Source organism: Dipteris shenzhenensis, chromosome 23 (genome assembly GCF_047967505.1).
Source record: "Dipteris shenzhenensis isolate YYH24624 ecotype China chromosome 23, Dip_SZ_1.0, whole genome shotgun sequence".
NCBI lineage: Eukaryota > Viridiplantae > Streptophyta > Polypodiopsida > Gleicheniales > Dipteridaceae > Dipteris > Dipteris shenzhenensis.
In genome coordinates, this window is record NC_141618.1 from 17,215,328 (window position 1) to 17,235,952 (window position 20,625).

Below are 20,625 nucleotides of genomic sequence, written 5' to 3' on the forward strand. Positions count from 1 at the left end.
TGTAACTGTGCGAGTGCAATTCCCTTGGCATTAATTAATTGTTTCAAACTGGCCAACAGAGGGGTAAAAGAGTGGTGCAATTAAAAAACCTATTTTAGGGCACCCAAGACCAGAAAAATGAAAATTAGCAAAAGTCACCTATTTTTTTGTAAAGCAAGGGGAAAAGCTACACGAAAAGCACCAAGGTTGTTATATCAATGCTACCCAGGGTGCAACCGGCCTATGCAAAACACAGGGCAGTAATCTATAACTAACTAACCAAAATCATTGCCACAACCAAAGAATCACTGAATATCAAATGCATACACATCACTGAATAAGCATAACTATCACAGCATAACATCAATGCACATAAAACCATCATGAAGGCTAGAATTCCCGTACTCAACACTAATCCACAGTCACCAAATTGGCCCCAATCAATTGGCACCCCTTTCAGTATTTCTTTTTATTTCTTTCAATTCCACTTACAAGCAGTAAACTGCTATTGGAACATACCCACAAGTATCAATTCAGCTCAAGGCTTGTCTGAGCCCAGCTATCCTCAATCACAAGAGCAATCAATGGTGCCCACAAGCACTAAACCACATCACACTATATATGAATAAGACCATCAAACTGCTCCACCCAGTCTCAGTGTCCAAGCATGCATTCATTTGCCAACATAAAGCATGCACTGTTAGGTATCCCACACAGTCAAAGCTGTCCCTGTCTGCTAGTCATCAACCTATGCAACAATCATCAACATCTAGCAACAGAATGACATATCAAAACATGACCTGCATCAAAAGGAATGAGCCAGGATGGCTTCCCTCTTCAAGTACAACACTATCAAGTTCAAAGCCAACCAAAGGAAGGCACTTGGTAGCCCAAAATCACCAAAGATCAGTCCAGAACATCAAATCTCGGATACTACCATCAATTGAAAACAGAACAACCCCGTGGAGTTAGAGAGTTGTAGACCAGCAGTAGGCATAACTCCAATGAAGTATTCAGCAAGTGTACTCAGCAAAAGGCACCACAAATGCAGCCGCCTATCTTCAGCGTCAGTGTAGACAACGAAATCAGCATCCAACCATCAATATGCAGCTCACTAACACCAAATAGACATGTGGGTTTCTGTCTAGCACTTTCTCCCAGCTTGTAGGGTCACTTTTGGAGCTATAAACTTCAAAAAACAACAAATCAGCCACAAATGTAGTCGCCCTGTCCCAAAGAGTCAACAAGACCAAAGAGACATCAAACTGAGAACATATGTCATGAAGAAACTCTTGGAAACCAATCCAACCATCAGCTAGACACCTCAGAATCATAAATCAGCAAGTTTTTGTCAGAATCCAACCAGGAAAAGCATATCAATGGAGTCGCCTAGCCTGTAGGGACCTCCTACTGCAAGGACAGAACAATCTGACCACTTCTATCGCGAGAAATCATAAAAAATCAGCAGAAACCAGCTCTTCTTCTCCACGCCTCTTTTCCTGATGGTAGCAACTGTAGCAAATGACTAAATGAGAGAGACAACCCCCTAAGTTGGAAGGGAGGTGCTACTAGTGACACCTTGCACACATGCACCACATGTGTGACATGTGTTGCCTGTTGACCCTTGACTTTGGTGACTCAATAAAAATGGCTCGTAATTAAAGCCCTCTTGTTTTCCCTCATTTAATTCCATGGGCCTAGTACTTGGGGCCTCATTAATTGCACTTGTGGTTGCACATCTTGCTCATTTAATTCTAGGAGCACCCAAGGTCGGAAGTTAGCCTTGAAAATTGATACACCTTGGCTAAATGTGGTCCTGGTCAGTATGATCACGTCCTCATGACACAGGGTGAGGTGCCCACTTTGGACAGAGGTTCACTCAGATTTTGTAAAGTTGTTGCCACGCTGCTCCCCATAGGAATTTGCACGTCTTCTTGGTTGCCAGGTGGTTGATCCAACTAAAATCGCACTTGTTCTTCTGATCTACTGCCTAAGGCAAAGTTTGTCAGCTCGGTGACTCTCTCTCACAAAAAATTTGTAGATTGTTGGTGCTAGCATTTCTTTATGGTGCTTTCGGGGCTGCTATTGATCTTTTTGGGCTGTATGATCATGTATATCTGAGTTTCCAATAATTTTGTCACAAAAAAGTACCATTGAAAGTGTGATCATGATTGTGGGAGCTGCGTTTGACGGAGACAATGGTTCGTGGGTTGCGTATCAATGTTTACCTACTGGTTTGAAGATACACGATCAATTTTTCCCTCTCTGTCCATGATTTCGTGGCTGGCTCCGGTGGCAAAGTGGGCACTTTTTAGTGTGATGAACTATCACGGATGTGGTGCCACTTGACGGTGTTGTCCCTGTGTTTGGGGATTGATCCTTGGGCTGGAAATTCTCTATTTGCAATTTGGACAAGGAATTGATATCTCAGGAATTGCAGGCACATCGATTGCTAGGGAAAAACTATGGGAAAGTTGGTGCTTACTCCGTTTTGCATGTGGGTTGTGTTGGCTTGTGATTTGTAGGACTACATAAGCACTTGTAAATGGTTCTTTTGCCTATTTTATGCAATACTCAAGAAATACCGAAAGGGATTCCACATTTTTTAGGACAATCGGCATCAATGTCCTTTGAGCAGAGGCATTCTACCTCTTGTGTGGTGCCAGTTATTGTACCGTTAATTACTATAATTGTTGTGTTAAATTTCAGTTTTACCACCCTTTATCGTGTTGAGGTTGGTTTCATGGCTCCATTACCGGGATACATCGATTTTCTGCGAAAGGTGAGCCTGGTGTTGTTTGGGGTGAAAGATCAAAGTGTTGGACGGACAATACACATGGGCAGCGTAAAGTGCCATTGAGACCCTCTTGGGGCAGTCGTGAAGAAGAGATCTTGATGATCCTAGTTGCGACTAAACCGGCTCCTCTTCTCTCTGCCTGCTTTGGAGTCACCCTGGATATGGTCCCACTGACCCTTGAGTGAATGAACAATCTCACTCCAGATGTCAGCTAGGATCTTGGCTATTAAGGGGTCTCCCCACCTACAACCTAAGAGCAATGGGCTTTCCAGATGTACCAACCCACTATGCTACCGATGATCTCCCATACGGGTGACAAGCATGTGTGCCTGAATCTAACTCCACTAGCTGTAAGGGATATCTTCCACCCGCCCCAAGTGCCCTGGGTGATGATAGACGGGACCATGGGGCTCATACTCATCTCCCCAAGTGACCATCCCTAACTCTGGGACGACTCGCCAAAATCTTGAAAACTTCGCACCAGATCTCCTGCTGAGCTCAAGTACACCCCCAAAGGCAATGCTTTGAGTCTCAAGGATGTGTATCAGGCAAGCTTGGTAGTCCCCATCATGGTCCATCTGAATGAGCCAACTGCCCACTATAGCCCACCCTGTGCTATAAGCCACGAGAAGAAAGATATGCAATGAGGCCTCCAGTTGGCCCAAAGGGCTTGCCAAAATGAATGGAGGAAGATGACTGAAATACCCTGTGCATACCAACTCTGAGCTCGAGTAGGAGCTCTCTCCTGTAGCCTTCCCAACACCCTCCTGCCAATCTTGACATTGCAGGCAAAGAAAGCAACCGGATCCTAGGAGTCCTCTGTTGGAAGCCACCTCCACTCTCTTGGATCCCAATCAAGCTCTGCAAGGGTCCTTCCCTCCCACAACCAAGGCCACCAAGATTGCACCTGTGCCACCTTGATCATCGGGTCCACATGCAACTCCTTCCCTTGGAGGCCAACCACCATGATCCTCTGCCAAGGAAGGGAAGGAGTCTCTATAGCATTGTCATCCCCAAAAGATGGCCATCCTCTCAAAAAGTAAAGAAGGTAACTAAGGAATCCACTAACCGGCCTACAACTATCACCAAGGAGACCCAAACCAGCAAAAATTGTCCAAGCCAACAGTAATCACTCATAAAAAAAGTCCTCTGATGGGGGGGAGCACCTAAGCTACTGGAATGGCCTCCTCTATCTCTGCTCTCTTGATCTATGTACCTCTGGAACCACCCACTACCGTCGGCAGGGTCGTCACGTCCATATGCCCAAAGATATCCCGCCAGGTGTGCAAGGAGCGGGCTAATCTGGCTGCCCAAGTCGCCCAAAGGATATGGGATTGATCGTCTAGCTAGCGGCCCTCCCCATCAAGAACTCTATTGTTCCACATGAAAGGTAGCCTCTCAATCTCGTCTTGGCTGCTGGGAGGAACATGTGAGAGGCTATGGCGGAGCTAAAGCCAAACTGAGAGGAAGCTCCCCATGAAGGCTCTTCTAGCCACAAGTGCCTACCCCATCTCCAGCACAGAAGGATGGATAGAGGTTACAAAGAAAAAGAAAAAGAAAAAGAAGAAAAAAGTGTGAAGGAGAAGGCAAGAGGCAAGCAACCCACGCAACAGAGCCGTCAGAAGTTCAAGAAAGGAAAGGAGCCAATAGATGTTGTCATGACGAAGGCCACGGGTGCAACTTTGACCTCTCAGATGGACTCTCCCACCCCTTCCCCTCGTCTCGCCCCTCCACTTCTACCTCCTGTTGGAGATAAGTGCACACTAGGTGTACTATTTCCCTAGTCTACATTTGTCTAGTCTCAATTGAGTCTTTGTGTCTTTGTGTGCCATGTGGCACCTCTACAATTATCCCATAAGCACTCTTGCTCTATGTCTTGTACTTTGGCCCATATATTCATGGGTCACATCATTGCAATCTATCTAGCTTGTGTCTTGTCTACACTCATCTCAAGGTAACTCTTTGTCTTTCAATCTTGTTCTTATTTTACTTCTAGTTTTCTAGTTTCTAGCTCTTGCTTCCATATTTCTACATGGTATCCGAGCCACTGCTCCCTTGCCCCTAGAGATTGAGGAGAGGGAGGCCAGAAAGAGAAGCCATGCCCTCTCTCTCTTTCTCTAAGTGCAAGAGAGTATGCTCTCTTTCCTCTTGAGGACCTCTACTACCTACGTGGAGAAGCGACATCTTGAAGAGGAGGCCGCTCCAAGTTGCTGTCTGCCATCTCCATCTTCTGCCCGTCTTCTCCACATTGCTGCTATTCAGACCATCACCTCCAGCTGCTGTCGTTCCTATTTAGGTTGCCTCTACTGCTGCAGATCTGCCCGCCATTTCTGCCCCGATTTCGTGAGCTGAAGGAGCTGCCCATCACTTTCTGAAGCTGCTGCCCGTACCTTTTCTGTTCGAAACAATGGAGGAGCTGAAGCTGTTCTATCTCTGCCTAACCTGCATCAGGCCGCCCCTTTTTCACCCACGCGCTACCCTGATGCTTCCCGTGTTGCTGCTCTCCTTGGCTGCCTTCTTCATCGACTCAAGGGGCTGTCTCTGCCTAGGATTTATTGCGCATCATCTAGAGGCAGCTGCAGATCGACTTTCCTCCTGTTAACGAGCTATTTGCTGCATTCAGTTCTGCCATCACTTCCTCTTGAAGAGTCTACAATGTACTGTGCATTGTCTCCTTCAGTTTGCCGGCTTCTAAAAACAATTTGGATCTCTTCTTTCATTCATTTCTGCAATCTTGTAAGGGAATAGACACTGCCTTTGCATCTTAGCAAGAGGTAAGACCTTCCCACGTGGCCTCTTCTACTCATTCTCTCATGTCTATCGACAAATTCAATGGGTCCAACTTTCATACTTGGCAAATCAAAATCAAGTGCCATCTTATGAAAGAAGGTCTTTGGGACGTTGTTCACCATGCTATTCCCGAAGATTCCGACGTTGAGCAAGTTGTCACTTATGTTCCCACTGCCAAAAATGACAAAGCCTATGCTATCATCTTGCTCGGTCTTGAAGATGATTACATTCATCACATCTCCGACATACCGTCTGCTTCTCAAGCATGGATCACTTTGGATACCCTTTTTGGACCCCGCTCTAAAAACTCTAAGATTGCACTTATGATCTCATTCTTTGATCTACGTATGCAGGAGGGAGCTACTATAGCCTCTCATGTCAATTATCTTCGCAGTCTTATGGTTCAACTTGCATCAGTGAAGTCCCCCATCTCCAAAGATATTGCTATTGCTGTGCTTCTCAAAAGCTTACCTGACACCTATGCTACTCTTGTCACTACCTTCAAGTATCACAATAATTCTACTCTTGAAGGTATCATCAATGCTCTCCAAGAAAAGGAAAGAACTCATCAAAAAAAGGTAAATGACACTGCATTTTTAGCAAAGAAAGGAAGTTCTAAGGTAAGAAAGCTCAACAAAATGTTCTAATTGATTTACTAAGATGCCAATTGCTTCATTGCTTAGGGGAAACCCGACATTATGGCATGACTTATCAGATTGAATGAACAGACATCTCAATTTGATGGCAGAAGTTCATGATGATGAGTGCACGAAGGAAGGATCAAACTTAGAAAATGACACGCCTATGGTGCCTATCAATAAGTTAAACCAATCCTTCAAAAGTAATGACTCAAATGCGGTCATTCCGATATCATACCATCAGAGGAAAGTGGAAGCTATCCTGGATGGTGGTGCAAGAGTGAGCATCATGACAAAGCAATGTTGGGAGAATTAGGGAAGCCCACCCATGGAGAAGACCTCGTTGATAGTCAAGTTGGCTGATGGAACCACTACAAGACCAGTGGGTGTGGTGAAGGATCTAAACGTCAAAACCTTCGACATCACCTACCATGTATGGTTTGTAGTAATGGACTTTAAAATCCCAACTGACTCCTACGACATAATTCTAGAAAGACCATTCTTGAGATTAGTAGGAATAGTGCATGATTGGTTGTCAAATACAATCTATCTCAGAAAGGATACTTCCATGACGAAGGTAGACCTAACAACATGGAAATCCCGTCCACTAGATGGCAACTTGTTTGCTACTGAAACAAAGACGATAGCTAGAACAACTGTTAATCAATTCAAAGCTGCAAACGAGAGGGTCATAGGGGGTGATGCTAATGAAACATGGTATGCACCTCTACCTAAACTAGAGTATTCACACAATTGGATGCATTTACTTGCTACCATTGATGTGCCCGAAAAGAGAGAAACTCGCCTGGTTAAGGATGAGAGTGGCTTAGAAAGCACAGTAGTCCCACTTTGTATGATCAATCTTGTTAGATATGACAAGAAGCTTAACAATGCATTATAAGTCAAACCAAACCTCCAACATGTTATCCGATGAAATGTCATACTAACTCCTTCCTACACCACAACCAACATGGGTGACGATGGGGTAGCATATGTGGAATTTGACATTCAATGGTTACGATATGTATAGGCAACCATGGTCGATCACGAATTCACAAAGGATTGGGGTAGGAGGATGGAAGAGATCCTAATTCTGATAGGATCAGTGAAGATAGAAGAACTGTCATCAGAATTGCAATAAGAAGAAGGGGGATAAGGGTGAGGAAAGAACTCCAAACTCAAGAAAACCCAAGGGAGCCATTGAAACCCTACCAAAGAAACAACGTGAACCTTAGCTTGAGCCAATAAGGAATGGGACACTGATGCATAGTAAGAAATCTCGACCGTCTTCACTTGATAGGGCTTTGAACAAGTTGCTGGAAGAGGAAGATCTAAAGAAGGTCCCGGTACATTTTAAATCCTATTCCATCCAAGACCAAGATATACTCTGTGAGAAGGCTAAGAGGGTAGCGGACACATATGACGATGGAGTCTATGAAGGGCCAGCAAAAGTAAAGGAAGTAAATTTGGCTGGGCCGGGAGAGACCCCAAAGCAGTCTTTGTGTCGATGGACCTTACCAAGGAAGAAGAAGGCAACTTAATTGCGCTATTAAAGGAATATAAGGATTGTTTTGCCTGGTCATACGACGACATGAAGGGTGTGCCACCAAAAGTGGTGCAACACACAATTCCCATACGAGATGATGCGAAGCCAGTGCAACGACGACCCTATGACATGAATCCCAAGTATGAGACCATAGTGAAGGAAGAGAATGATAAAATTCTAAGTGTCCATGATCCCAAGGATTAGCACAAAATGGCCTTCACCACAAATTGGGGTGTCTTTGCGTATCACAAAATGCCATTCGGCTTGACTAATGCCCCAATGACCTTTCAAAGAATCATGAGTACAGCCTTTAAGGAGTACTTGCATATATGGCTAGAAATCTTTCTAGACGATTTATGTATATACTCTCAATGGTTAGAACATCTTAAATATTTACGAATGGCCTTTGATGGTTGCAAATTCTATAAGATTTCACTCAACCCACTAAAATGTCAGTTTTGGGTGAGACATGGTGTTATCCTCAGTCATGTGGTGTCTAGAAATGGAATTTCCACGGACTTTATCAAGATTAAGTTAACCCCCACCAACAAATTGCAAAGGTGTTCAATGGTTCATTGGACACACTGAGTATTATAGGAGATTCATCTATATGTACGCAGAGTTAGCTCGTTCATTGTACCGGTTTCTAATTGCTTTTGAATGGATAGATAAATGCTAAAAGGCATATGATGCCTTGAAATGAGCTCTAGCATCAGTACCAATTTTATGTGCACTGAATTGGGATTTAATATTCCATGTTCATATTGATGCATCAAACTTTGCAATAGGATGCGTGCTAGCTCAGCCTGGCGAACAAAAGCTTGATCGTCCCACCTACTTTGCGAGTCGCCAGCTGAATGAAGTAGAAAGAAACTATACCACTACAGAATGAGAGGGGTTGTCAATGGTGTATGCAGTGAAGAAATTCAGGCATTGCCTATTGGCAAACAAATTTGTGTTCTTTGTCGATCACCAAGCACTCCTGTACCTTGTGAGCAAACCTTGTCTTACGGGAAGGATTACACATTGGCTGTTGGTTTTGATGGAGTTTGACTTTACAATAGCAGTTAGGAAGGAAAGAACCCTGTTCTTGCCGACCATATGTCTCGAATTCCCAATGGAGAAGTGCCAACAAGAGTGGATGATGATCTACAAGATGCACCCTTGTTTCTAATAGAGTTAGTCCCAAAGTAAGTGGAGGAAATTTGTCATTACTTGACAAATGGACTTCCCTTGACATGGCAAGAGCAAGAAGGTTGATTAGGAATGCAGCTCCTTATCAACTTATTATAGGACAATTATATAAATAACGGAAGGATGGAATTATACGCAGGTGCATTAGAGAAGATGAGTTTATTCTCATTTTGGATGAGGCACATTCAGGGATTGCGAGAGGACATTTCATGGTAGAAATCACAGCACGAAAGATACTTCAAGCAGGCATGTGGCCTACCTTATTTAGTGATGCAATGGAGTTGGTGAAAAGATGTGACCAGAGGGTGACGAAGCTACAAAATTGGGATAGAATGCCCTTGTCCATAAACCTAGCCACACAACCTTTTAAAAAATGGGGTATTGACTTTGTTGGCCCCATTAGTCCGGCCATCATTAGTAGCTAGGCTTGGTACATTATAGTTGCCACTGAATACTTCACAAAATGGGCAGAATCAAGAGCAACACGTAAGGTAGATGCCAAGTCAACTACCAAATTTTTGTACGAGCAAGTGATATCCCCCTATGGATGTCCCTTGGAATTAATTAGTGATCGCGGCTCACATTTCTTGAATGAAGTAATTGCGCAACTGACAAGTGAATTTATGATAATCCATAGAAAGTTCTCATCATATTATCCACAAGCCAATGGTCAAGCTGAGAGCATGAATAAGATGCTATGTCAAATCTTGACCAAAACGGTGGAAGCCAATCGTGGGGATTGGGAGCATAAGCTCACAGTAGCTTTATGGGCTTACCGAACTATGTACAAGGTGGCAACACATTGTACACCCTTTAGTCTTGCAATTTGGCTACAGGCAGTCATGCCAATGGAATATTTTGTTCCAAGCCTAAGGGTGGCAGTTCGAGAAAGGTTAACGGAGGAATCCTTAACAGAAAGATTAGTGGATTGAGAGCAACTCGAGGAGGCTCGACTCCACACAGCCTGTGGAATGAAGGTGGAAAAACTGCGATGAAAGATGTGGTTTGATCAAAACCTAAAAAATAAGGACCTCAAGGAAGGGGATTTATGTCTCATGTATAGCATTAGAAACATGAAACAAAAATTGAAATATCATGGTACGAGACCCTATCAAGTGGTGGAAATCATGCCACAAGGTGTAGTCCAGATTGCTACTCTTGATGGAGTAGTGATGGAAGGATACATAAACGAGAGCAAGCTAAAAAAGTTCTATGGACCTTTGACCTTGCAAACACTTCAAACAATCCATAGCAACCAAAAGAGAAAAAAAGAGGAAAAGCTGGCACAGCTACAAGCTCGCCAAGAGGCAAAAGAAAGAGAGGGGAAGGAAAAGTCCAAAAGGATGACCTTGTACAAGGGCACCCTCAAGGATGAAATCTTAGGGGATGATGGGCCACAGTTTGAACCTGCTAGAATCCCCTTAACTCTGGAAATCACCAATGATATTACATTTGGATTGGATGCATTGCTAGATCCAGACACGAGCTATAATTCCATATCATTCGAAGCTTGGCAAATCTATGAAAAGGAGGCATGGTCCCAACCAATGTGATAGTTAGAGCGATAAATGGCATGCAAACAAAACCCATAGGCCATGTGACTCTGGACATAGACATTGCTAAAAATGTGTTGTAGGTACATTTTTATGTGTTGCCTACAGGATCAATGGAGGAACATGTGGTCCTTGGACACACGTGGTGCTATTTGACCAACTATCAAATTGATTAGCATAAACAACAAGCCAAAATGTTGTATAAAGGACATGCAACTTAGGTACCATTGCTATAAGAGCGTCACTGATGCAGTCTTCAATGCAGAACAAGAGTGATCCCACTATTGGAAAAGGTAGAGGTAAAACTATCCTACTAAAAGACCCACCATCGACAAAAGCCTCTCAACCTCTGAACCTCACATCTACATCCTCGACTACACCCCTCGACACTCCACAACCTCACCCCCAACCAACACCTTGTCTGCATAAACTCATGATGACATTATCGGTGACAAGGTGGGTTCCCACCAAATTGCTACATGTCTAAGGATACTTCCACGGAGAAAGAAGAATATGGATACCCCATGAACCTCGACATCAAAAGCCAACACTTTCCTCGCCTTCCAAACCTTGCCAATCCAGGGCCAAGAGAGCTCAACAAAGCCAAAGGACACATCAACAATGGGTGCTAGTAAAGTTACTGAAAGGCCAAGTTTTTTACCATGGTAATAACCAACTATGGGTATCCAAGCAAGGGAAGGCAGCTATCACAGAAAAATCATATGTAGTCGCACCACAACCACGAGCACCATAGAAGACCAAGCTGGTACAAGTATGAAAGATAAATGAATCCATAGGGGAACCATGCCCATCACCAACAACAACTGTACCATGAAAGAGAGCAAAACCACAAGAACCTACCTAGAGGAAGATGATAGCATCACCCACACTTCAAAAGGTAGCTACATAAGAACCTACTCTAAAGGACAAAGGCAAGGGGAAGAAGATAGATGTCACCAATATTTTTTCATCCCCGACATCTATATCTTTCTAGCCAATAATACACCCAACCACAAAGGTGACTGGACCTAAGATAGTCACATAAGAACCTACCATAGGTAAAACTAGTCTTCCCAAAGATGACACACAACACATGGGAACGAGAGTAGTCACACAAGAACCTACTTCCACCATGGAGGTAGAACCACAAGAACCTGTTCTCTGCCCTAATTATACAAGGATTGAAGAGCATTTTGAAGTGGATATCATCAAGGAAACCACAACCATGCTCAAAAACCTTGCCAATTTGGTCATCGCAAGTCGAAATACCGCCAACATCGAGGGTATTAGCCACAAGGTATGCCACTTCGATCTTTAATGCAATACCCTAAACCAAGTGTCTCACCTCAAATGTCCAAATAGGTAAGGTCAATACTTAAGCTAGGGCACCATCTAATTCAGCCAACACTCTAGGGACCTTAGCCAAAATACCTCACAAGGGTAGGAACATTCGCACACAAGCACTCACAATTTTAAGGTCAAATGCATGTCCAAGTTAAGGGAGTATGCAAGGTTAAGTGCTAGAAGCACCGCACACTCATCAAAGAGCCTAAGCACTAACTAGTATCCACACGCTCCCAGCACTGACATCTACCCTAACTAAGTCAACAGGATGGAATGCATACAGTTGTAAGTTCAAAATCATGTATGAAGACCACTGCAAGCCAGTTGCAGGATTTTAAGCCATAGGTTATTGCGACACGCTGCAATAATCCATGTCCTCCAAAATCAACTCCAACTTGCTCTGGCAATTAAACACAATAGGACTCAAAGAGCTATCACAATAAAAGGCCAAAATCAACTCAATAGGTGCCAGAATTGAAGGCCTGCAATAACACCGCATTGCATTGGGAGTATGGAAATTGCTACCAAATGTCATCCAGGTGGCAGGCAAGCCAAACACCCTATCTATCAAGTTAATAGGGCCAACCAATCAATAATATCAGCCAAGTATACATTGTGTGTTCATCTTGATGCATTAATGCTTAACGCATCGGCAAGCTCAATTCCACATATCGAAGGGCAACCATGGGTCTACAATGGATATAATACCTCTCAATACTACTATGAGACCCCTCAAGGAGCAACATGGTGATTGGTGCAGTCAAAACTCAAGGCACTACATTAATTGGTTAATGCATCGGGTGCTTGAGATGAATAGAAAACTCATCAATAGAGGTGATATGCAGGCACCAATATGTTCAATTAAGCATGTATGAGGACAAGCATAATTATGTTGCATCACAATAAGTAAAAAATATAGCAATTTAGGGCACGCTACAATAATAGGTTAATGCATCATCTTATGCCAAATTGGTCCAAGGAAGGTCTAAGTGTGGATTTTGTAGTAGACATTATGGTCAAAAGAATGATAAGGAGACACTGATCACTTGCAAGCATCAACAAAGATCATTTTTTCAAGGCACTGCAATAACAGATTCATGCAGCTAACTGCATTAATTCTATATAGCCAAGAAGAACAAGGCACTACATTACCGATTCTAATTGAATGATGCTGTTGAAATTTCAAATAAACACTAAACACTCCTAATCAACCCCAACCTTCACAACCTCCCAAAACCTCTTTCCCAAAATGTCTTATGATACAGAAGACTACATTCTCCATCACTTCAACTCCCTTCATGACGAGGAGGTAGAATTCACCAATGGCCATTTGGAAACACAATCCCAAATTCTCGGTCAGTGAGTAGAGGACGAAGCATGAGAAATTGAAGAAGCCCTCAGAATATCAACTCAGGAGGCAGCCGAAAGGCAGAAGAGAAAGGGAAAACCCACCCAAGTGGCACCACAAGATGTAGGGGAACCATCAACCGTGAGTGCGGTACCTCACAAAAGAAAGGCGAGCTCAAACACAAGTGCATCCAGCCCCATGTCAGAGAGAGGAATCACCATTACGACACTCGCCATTGGGATAGGAGTTTGGGTGGCATGGTAGTGCACTCAACCTACATGCTAAACCCAACCACTAGATTCAAGGTAACATACCACACATTCGAATGTTACCAGGCCCTTCAAGACCCCGATGTTGTTCCACACCTAAACGCTTGCAAACTAGGCAAAATGCGACATAAGTTGCCTTGAAACTAGACATGCATTACGCAGTATAGTTTGTAAAAATTACAACAAGAATACCAAACAAACGAGGATCATCTCCTATGATGGACAGGAAAAAATTCTCACACTTAATGTGGATGCTGTAAGGAATGCCTACAGCTTGGAAGTGGTCATGAAACCCTATGTAGACTTATGGAAGCTTGGCAACAAGTTGGAAGGAGATGCAACCTAGCAAAGGGGTGGTGTCAAGTTTGTTGATATATCACCATATCTCTAGAAGGCAACATGTGTTCTCTGCCTACTCACAAGGGTTGAGCTGTCAAATCACCACAACATAATTTTGACCAATCACTTGCTAAGATTGCACAAACCAGTCCAGCACGTGACCAATTGTGCTTACTATTTCTATCAAAAGCTAGACAAGGTCTGTGCCCAACATAACAATCAAATCCAACACCCAATGCTATTATTGCCGCTAATATGTCATCTAGCAGCTTGGAGATTCGATAAGAAGAATTTCGGGTTTGCAAATAAGGGCAGGATGAAACTTCAGGAGCTAGCACCCGAGCTAGAGCCAAAGAAAATAAAGGTAGACCCCACTACTTGGGTGACTACAAGAAGCAAGGGAAAGGAAGAAAGCACGATAGAAGCGACCGAGTAGTTAAGAAAACAACAGGAAGAAGAAGCAGCTAGACAATGGAAAGAAATCACCGAGGAACACCGACAAGACAAGGTTGTAAAGGAGGCAAGATGTGACAAATAGAAAGAGAAGGACAAAGCAAAAGTACAAAAATAACTTACACTACAAGAAGAACCACAAGAGGAACTGGAGTTCGAATTCCACTAGTCCCTGTCGACACAACAAGAGATTAATACGGCGAGACTCAACACCTCTTGTTGGCCTCAACTCTGATGCAAATGATGAGGACAAGGGCTGCAGAGCAAAACTAGGAGGACGATGCCTTCAAGGCATTAGAAGCAGTGGCGAGAACCTCATCCAACAAGTATGACACCACATATGAATAATACAAAGCTGGACACCCTAATGTGCCGAAACACGAACGAAACTTCTTGAAGACTCTGATCCATTTCCAAACAATGGGGCTACAGATTTTTGAGAGGAACCAAAGACAGTTGCAACAACTGTAAGCCCGCATCAAAAAACATGAGGAAATGGTGAGAGCTTTGGAAGTATCCTTAACCAAAGAAAGGGTGCTCTAACAATAGTACAAGAGCTCGAACGCCAACTGCATGAAGCCAAAGAAGAACACAGGAGGGACAAGGAGACAGAGGAGGCCACAATACATAGGTAACAATAAGAAAAGGAAGAGTTAATTAGAGACAAAGATAGGATTACATAGGAGCACATCCAGCAAGCCTATCAGACGAATATGCAACTTCATCGCAGAACAAAAGAACTAGAGGGTGCATTTTAGCACAAGGAATAATTGCTCGAGTTGAAGGAGCAGCAAAATTGCAAGCTAGAAGAAGTTCCAAAGACTCCAGTCTCACCGGATGATCAACTAGAGTCGGAACATAAAATGATAATAGCGGCTTCATCAAACATAGTGAGTTTAGCTCTGGAAAACCACATAATTGACCAAATGCTGACTTACTACTTTAACGCCATTATTGCCTCATCTATACAATACTCCATTGACCTCACTCAGCCCCTTTCTCCTCTCCAATTCACCACCCTACTAGAAAAACACACCTACTATACCCACCCCATTTTTGCCATGTCTTTTTTCTGAGGGAGTTCTGGGGTGACCTATGCCTCGAGGTTCAAACTGAGATTTACTAGCTACCTATCCATCCTATAGACTTCAACTTCCGTTCATGGTGCCATTGTCTGCACGAATCCAATGATTTTGCACCCCCTAAACCTATTATGGAGTTGTCTAAACCTAATAACTTGCCGGAATACACTTTTTTTACAAGATCATATTTTGAAAGCGAATTTTGGATGTAGATGCAGTGGTGGATAGAGGCCAAGACATGTTACCAATTTTTGCTCGATAAGGGGTAACGCAATATAATCCTATCTGCCTAATCATATTATACAATCAAGTATATGAGTATCTTAGCACCATGTACACGGATTACACTAATAGATATGATACCTTGCACATAGCCTATCCAAAAGGCCAAACCCTCAAAGAGCAGCAAGTAGAATGGGCCATTTTTGCAGCTCTATAGCCCCCACTAGAGGACCTCACCACCCTCACTACCCATCACCACAAGGCAACACTAGAGGCCCTTCACACATACCCTGTAAAATGTATTCCCCCTTACCTCTTCAACAACCTTGCCACTGCCCCCACTCCCTCAAGTCCAAAGCAAACACCACCTGAACACCTTGATCCAAAAGGCAAGCAAGGGGAGGAGCCAGCAGCATGCCAGGAAGCTCATGATGTAGGGGATATCCATGCATTCGTATGACATATGCTGAAACGCCTCGTCGATAATGTTGAAGCTGCTCCAGCCCCAGCCACATTATTTCCAAAACTACCTGAAGACTTCCCTATTGAACCAGATGAAGATGGCATCATAGTGTGTGTGCATGTTTTTTGGAGGCAAAGATGTTTTTCCCATTATTTATAGGGTGAAATCACTTGGTTGTGGTGTCATGCATGATGGAAGTGTTACGCAAGTAGCATCTTCCATTTTGGCAAATCATTGTATTCTATTCATTATAGGCCGTGGCCCAAGAGTCCCAGATAAGGGCTAGAAGACTAAGGCAGGAAATTAGGGTTAAAACCTCCCTTCAGAAGGTCTATGAATAAAATCCAAGATGGTTGACTCGGTCATCTTCTTTCCTATGCTTGAGTATGGGATAGAAAGCAAGTTCCCTTCATCCTTGTGTTGATGTCCATTGCTTCCTTCTTCTTTTACTCTTGTCTTGTTGCTACGACTACGATCGATTCCCTCTTCATCACGCTCATGCTTCTCTCTTCTCTTCTTCTCATTCCCCTCCCCCTTACGATCATCTAGCTACTCAAATTGTCCAACAATGGTGTCCGTGACAACATTGCACAATCGCATATGAATCAGGTCCCACAAGGAAGTTGCTTGGAGGATGAGCTCTCCAAAGTGGCTTGGTTGAAGATCCCCATGACAAGTTAGTCTTCATCGAAGGCTTAACAAATTTGGTGTTGTTGAAGGAGGTAAGCAAGCTTGCTTGATTATTTACTATTGTTTTCCTTGCTATTACCCTGCAAAAACCTTTAGTTGGTTGCAAAGGAGAGTAGGAGTGAAAAAGTGGACATAGGGCTAGAAATTTATGAAATCGTGTTATTTAGTTGTTGTTTTTGTTATGAAAGGCTTAGATTGTTGTTAAGTAGTCCCTTCTCATCAAAAACAACCTATCACGATCAACTTTTGGGCTAAATCTGACCTAAAAAGTTACTTGTGTGGTCAAAAGATAAGAACCTTCAATTTGACTTTAAAATGTTGTTGTTTTTATGCTTTTTTATAGTCAGTAGAGCACTCACACAACACTGTACATAATACATAGATTTGAAAAATTCCAAAAAACTGGGTGAAAAGGTCAAAACAAGAGTCGGGGTTCTTGCACACTGCATTAGTGTTCTAGGCCGATGCATTAGCTCCTAACAGTCACTGACAGCTATCACCAACCCTTGATAGAAAATTTAATGCACTAGCTATCAAGATTATTACAGTGTGCTGCAATAGTCTAGAATTGACTTTGACCAAAAAATATCTTCATTAGAGACAACACATTTCGGTGACCTTAAATCAACCACCCAAATTCATCAAGGCATGTCAGTTAATGTAGCACACTGCATTAATTAATGCAACATGATGCAGTAAACCTTGCCTAAACTTGGTCAAACTTAGTCAACTGACTAATGAGTCCATGAGGTGTCCAAAAAAATTTCCTATCTGAAAATCACCAGTTGGAATAAGGCACATTGCATTATCATTATTGTAGCATGCTACAATAATTATTGCATTAGAACCTTTTTAAATTTACACATCTCTCCTGGAAAATCCTATTTTTGCCTTATGTGAGTTGTCTTGACCAAACAATTGGTTGCATCCAACTAGATGAGTCAAGCTGCTACATTACCATTATTGTAGCGGATTGCAATAATTTATTGCATCAAGTCTTGGGACAATGACCCTACCAAGCTGAACAGGTTGATAGCAAGCCCCATTTATCTTAAATCTTGAAATTATACATACATGCACCTTAGGTCTACACGTATCTTAGGACTTGAAGTTGCTCCAAAAGACAGCGTATCCAACGTAGACTTAGAGGCCATCTTCGGCCCGAGTCTAATTGCTATAGAGAGAGGTCTTCCTTGAATAGTACTTCATCTGTATTAGGACCACTTTTCAAACACAAGTCAAGTACAGACAAAACACTAAGCATGGAGGATAACACATAGAACCAGAATGATATTCAGGTATCCATTGCCCCGAATTTAGGGACTCAGTCCCCTACACAGTCAACTTCTAATAGGATCTATGAAGGCATAACCAAATTCTTTGGAAGGTTTGACCCATGAGGTCAACTCTTTGACAACGTTGATGATATAAATTTGTTGGCTCATATAACCACAGTAACCTCAAGACCTCCTATTGTTACAAAACATATGATGAGGGTGAAACTGATCTACATTCTCAAAACTTACAAATTGAAGATGGACCTTGACACGAGTTCATCTCGGTTTCTAAGGAGCAATCCAAGAAAACCAAGGATCTGAACATCGATGAGCTTGCAGATCTAATAGTCGCGAGGTTAAATCCTCAAGCAAAAAACACAACTCATTGTGATAACCAAGGTAATATGCACCTATTGTTACAAAACGTATGATGAGGGTGAAACTGATCTACATTCTCAAAACTTACAAATTGAAGATGGACCTTGACATGAGTTCATCTCGGTTTCTAAGGAGCAATCCAAGAAAACCAAGGATCTGAACATCGATGAGCTTGCAGATCTAATAGTCGCGAGGTTAAATCCTCAAGCAAAAAAACAACTCATCGTGATAACCAAGGTAATATCCAAGATGAAATGTGGTTTGGTAAAGTGCATGCTCAGGGAATCATCCCTCAAATGAGTGTCCAAGGCTACGAGCAAGACCACTAGCCTTGTGGTGTGGACATTATACTAGGTGGGGAAACCATGAAACTTCCTAGTGTAGATATGCTAGAATGTTGCCCCCAACACAAACACAGACATATCAACCTAGACCGCAACAACTAGCACTCCCAGCTCTGTCGTTACAATAGAATCAGATCATTCAAGGAGCTAACAATCCAAACTTGATACCATATCCAGCACAAAATGTGCCATTACCACCACTGATCCTAGGACCTCAACCACCTCCATCAAGAATCACTCCAATGAATCAAGTGATGCTGGAAGAAATGGCCAGGGTTGGTTGGAACCTAATCCAATAGAGACCTATGCTAAACAATCGTTATTTACTCAAGAGGAAGATGAATACATGAATTTCCTCAGTCATTATGTTGTTTAGGGAGATCAACATATCCTAGTGTACCAGATAGTGCCAATCAATGCCAAGGCTAGGGATATGAATAACATGAACCAAATACCCCCAATCCAATGCTACAAGTGCAATGGACCGCACAAGGCAATTGAGTGCCCATAAAAAGTGCAAGCAGGACAACGTGTCGAGTGTTATGGATGTGCAAAGCCTCATTATTATAAGGACTGGCCATATAGGCACCACAATGCACCACCAGTTACCACCGCAGTTGCTACCAATGTTCCATTGTGCAGTGGTTGTGGTATTGATCATCTTTATAAGGATTGTGTAATGCAAAGAGCACCTATAGATGCTTCAAATCCAAGAACAACGAGCCTCAACTTGTTAAGGATTGAACGTGGATGCATTGCTCAAATATCCTTAAACGCAATTACCCGCATGGAGGCTAAGCTGATCATGCGAGTTCCACAAGAGGGAGAGAGAAAGTCAAGCTAGAACATCACAGACTCCAAAACCCCAAAATAACCCTGTTGGAGAGGAGAGCACACACAAAGGTATAAGGAGACATTAAAAGTGGTGGAGCAAAAGCTACTCCAGCTTATTCCTCTATCATATATATATGAGTATACATGGGCACTGTACAAGTGGGTGGGCACACTGCCCTTTACCCCAACAACCTCCCACTTAAAGGCATTGTGCCTTTAAGGGAGTATAGTACACATATAATACAATCAGTCGTAGGCTGAAAAACAAGATGACCAAACTGTCATCCTATGCCCATTGGCACTTTACAATGTGCAAAGTGTATAGAGGATAAGCTACTAGTAGACATCAAGTTTGCAAAATAGAAAATGACAAGTTGTAGATGCCTGTCAACCAAGATCTCATGCTAGATCTCACTGGGAGAGTGAACTCTCACCACCACGTGCTCCTGTGCTAAGTCCATAGCACCCGAACTATCACTGTGTGAAGAAAATGTCTCTGTACCACCTGTGACCATAAGCACATGCCCTACAATAGACCTCTGTTGGTCTACCCAACCTGCATCACCTGCATGCTGCTCCTGGAAGCATAAGGACCTGATGTCCACAATCGCTTCCCTACTGCTAAAATCCGCCATAATCATGCTACCAACTCCCACTGCAACGGAAGCAAGAACCGGAAGTGTAGCCCCAATGGCAAACATGTGAGAACCAAGTCTCAACATAATCATGGATGCATGAAGTATTATGGCTACCATATCAACCATAACTTGCTGCTCAACTGATCTGTGATCGTCAAACCTACAGTGTTTCAAGTATGGAGCCAATACAGGCAATGGAGTACTCAATAACTTCCCCCTCTCCATACTGAAACAACCAAGTATCTGACAAACATCATCAAGACCATGCAGCTCCCACTGCAAAGCATCCCTATCCATAAGGAACCATATGGCAAGTAACCTCAGAAGGATAGCAACCTCTTGAATACTGAGACCATAACCTGTCTCATTGTGCATCACATCCTGAGCTCTCATAACGGTATCAAACCTATGAAGCCAAGCTCGAGGGGATTGCTTCTGGCCATGGAG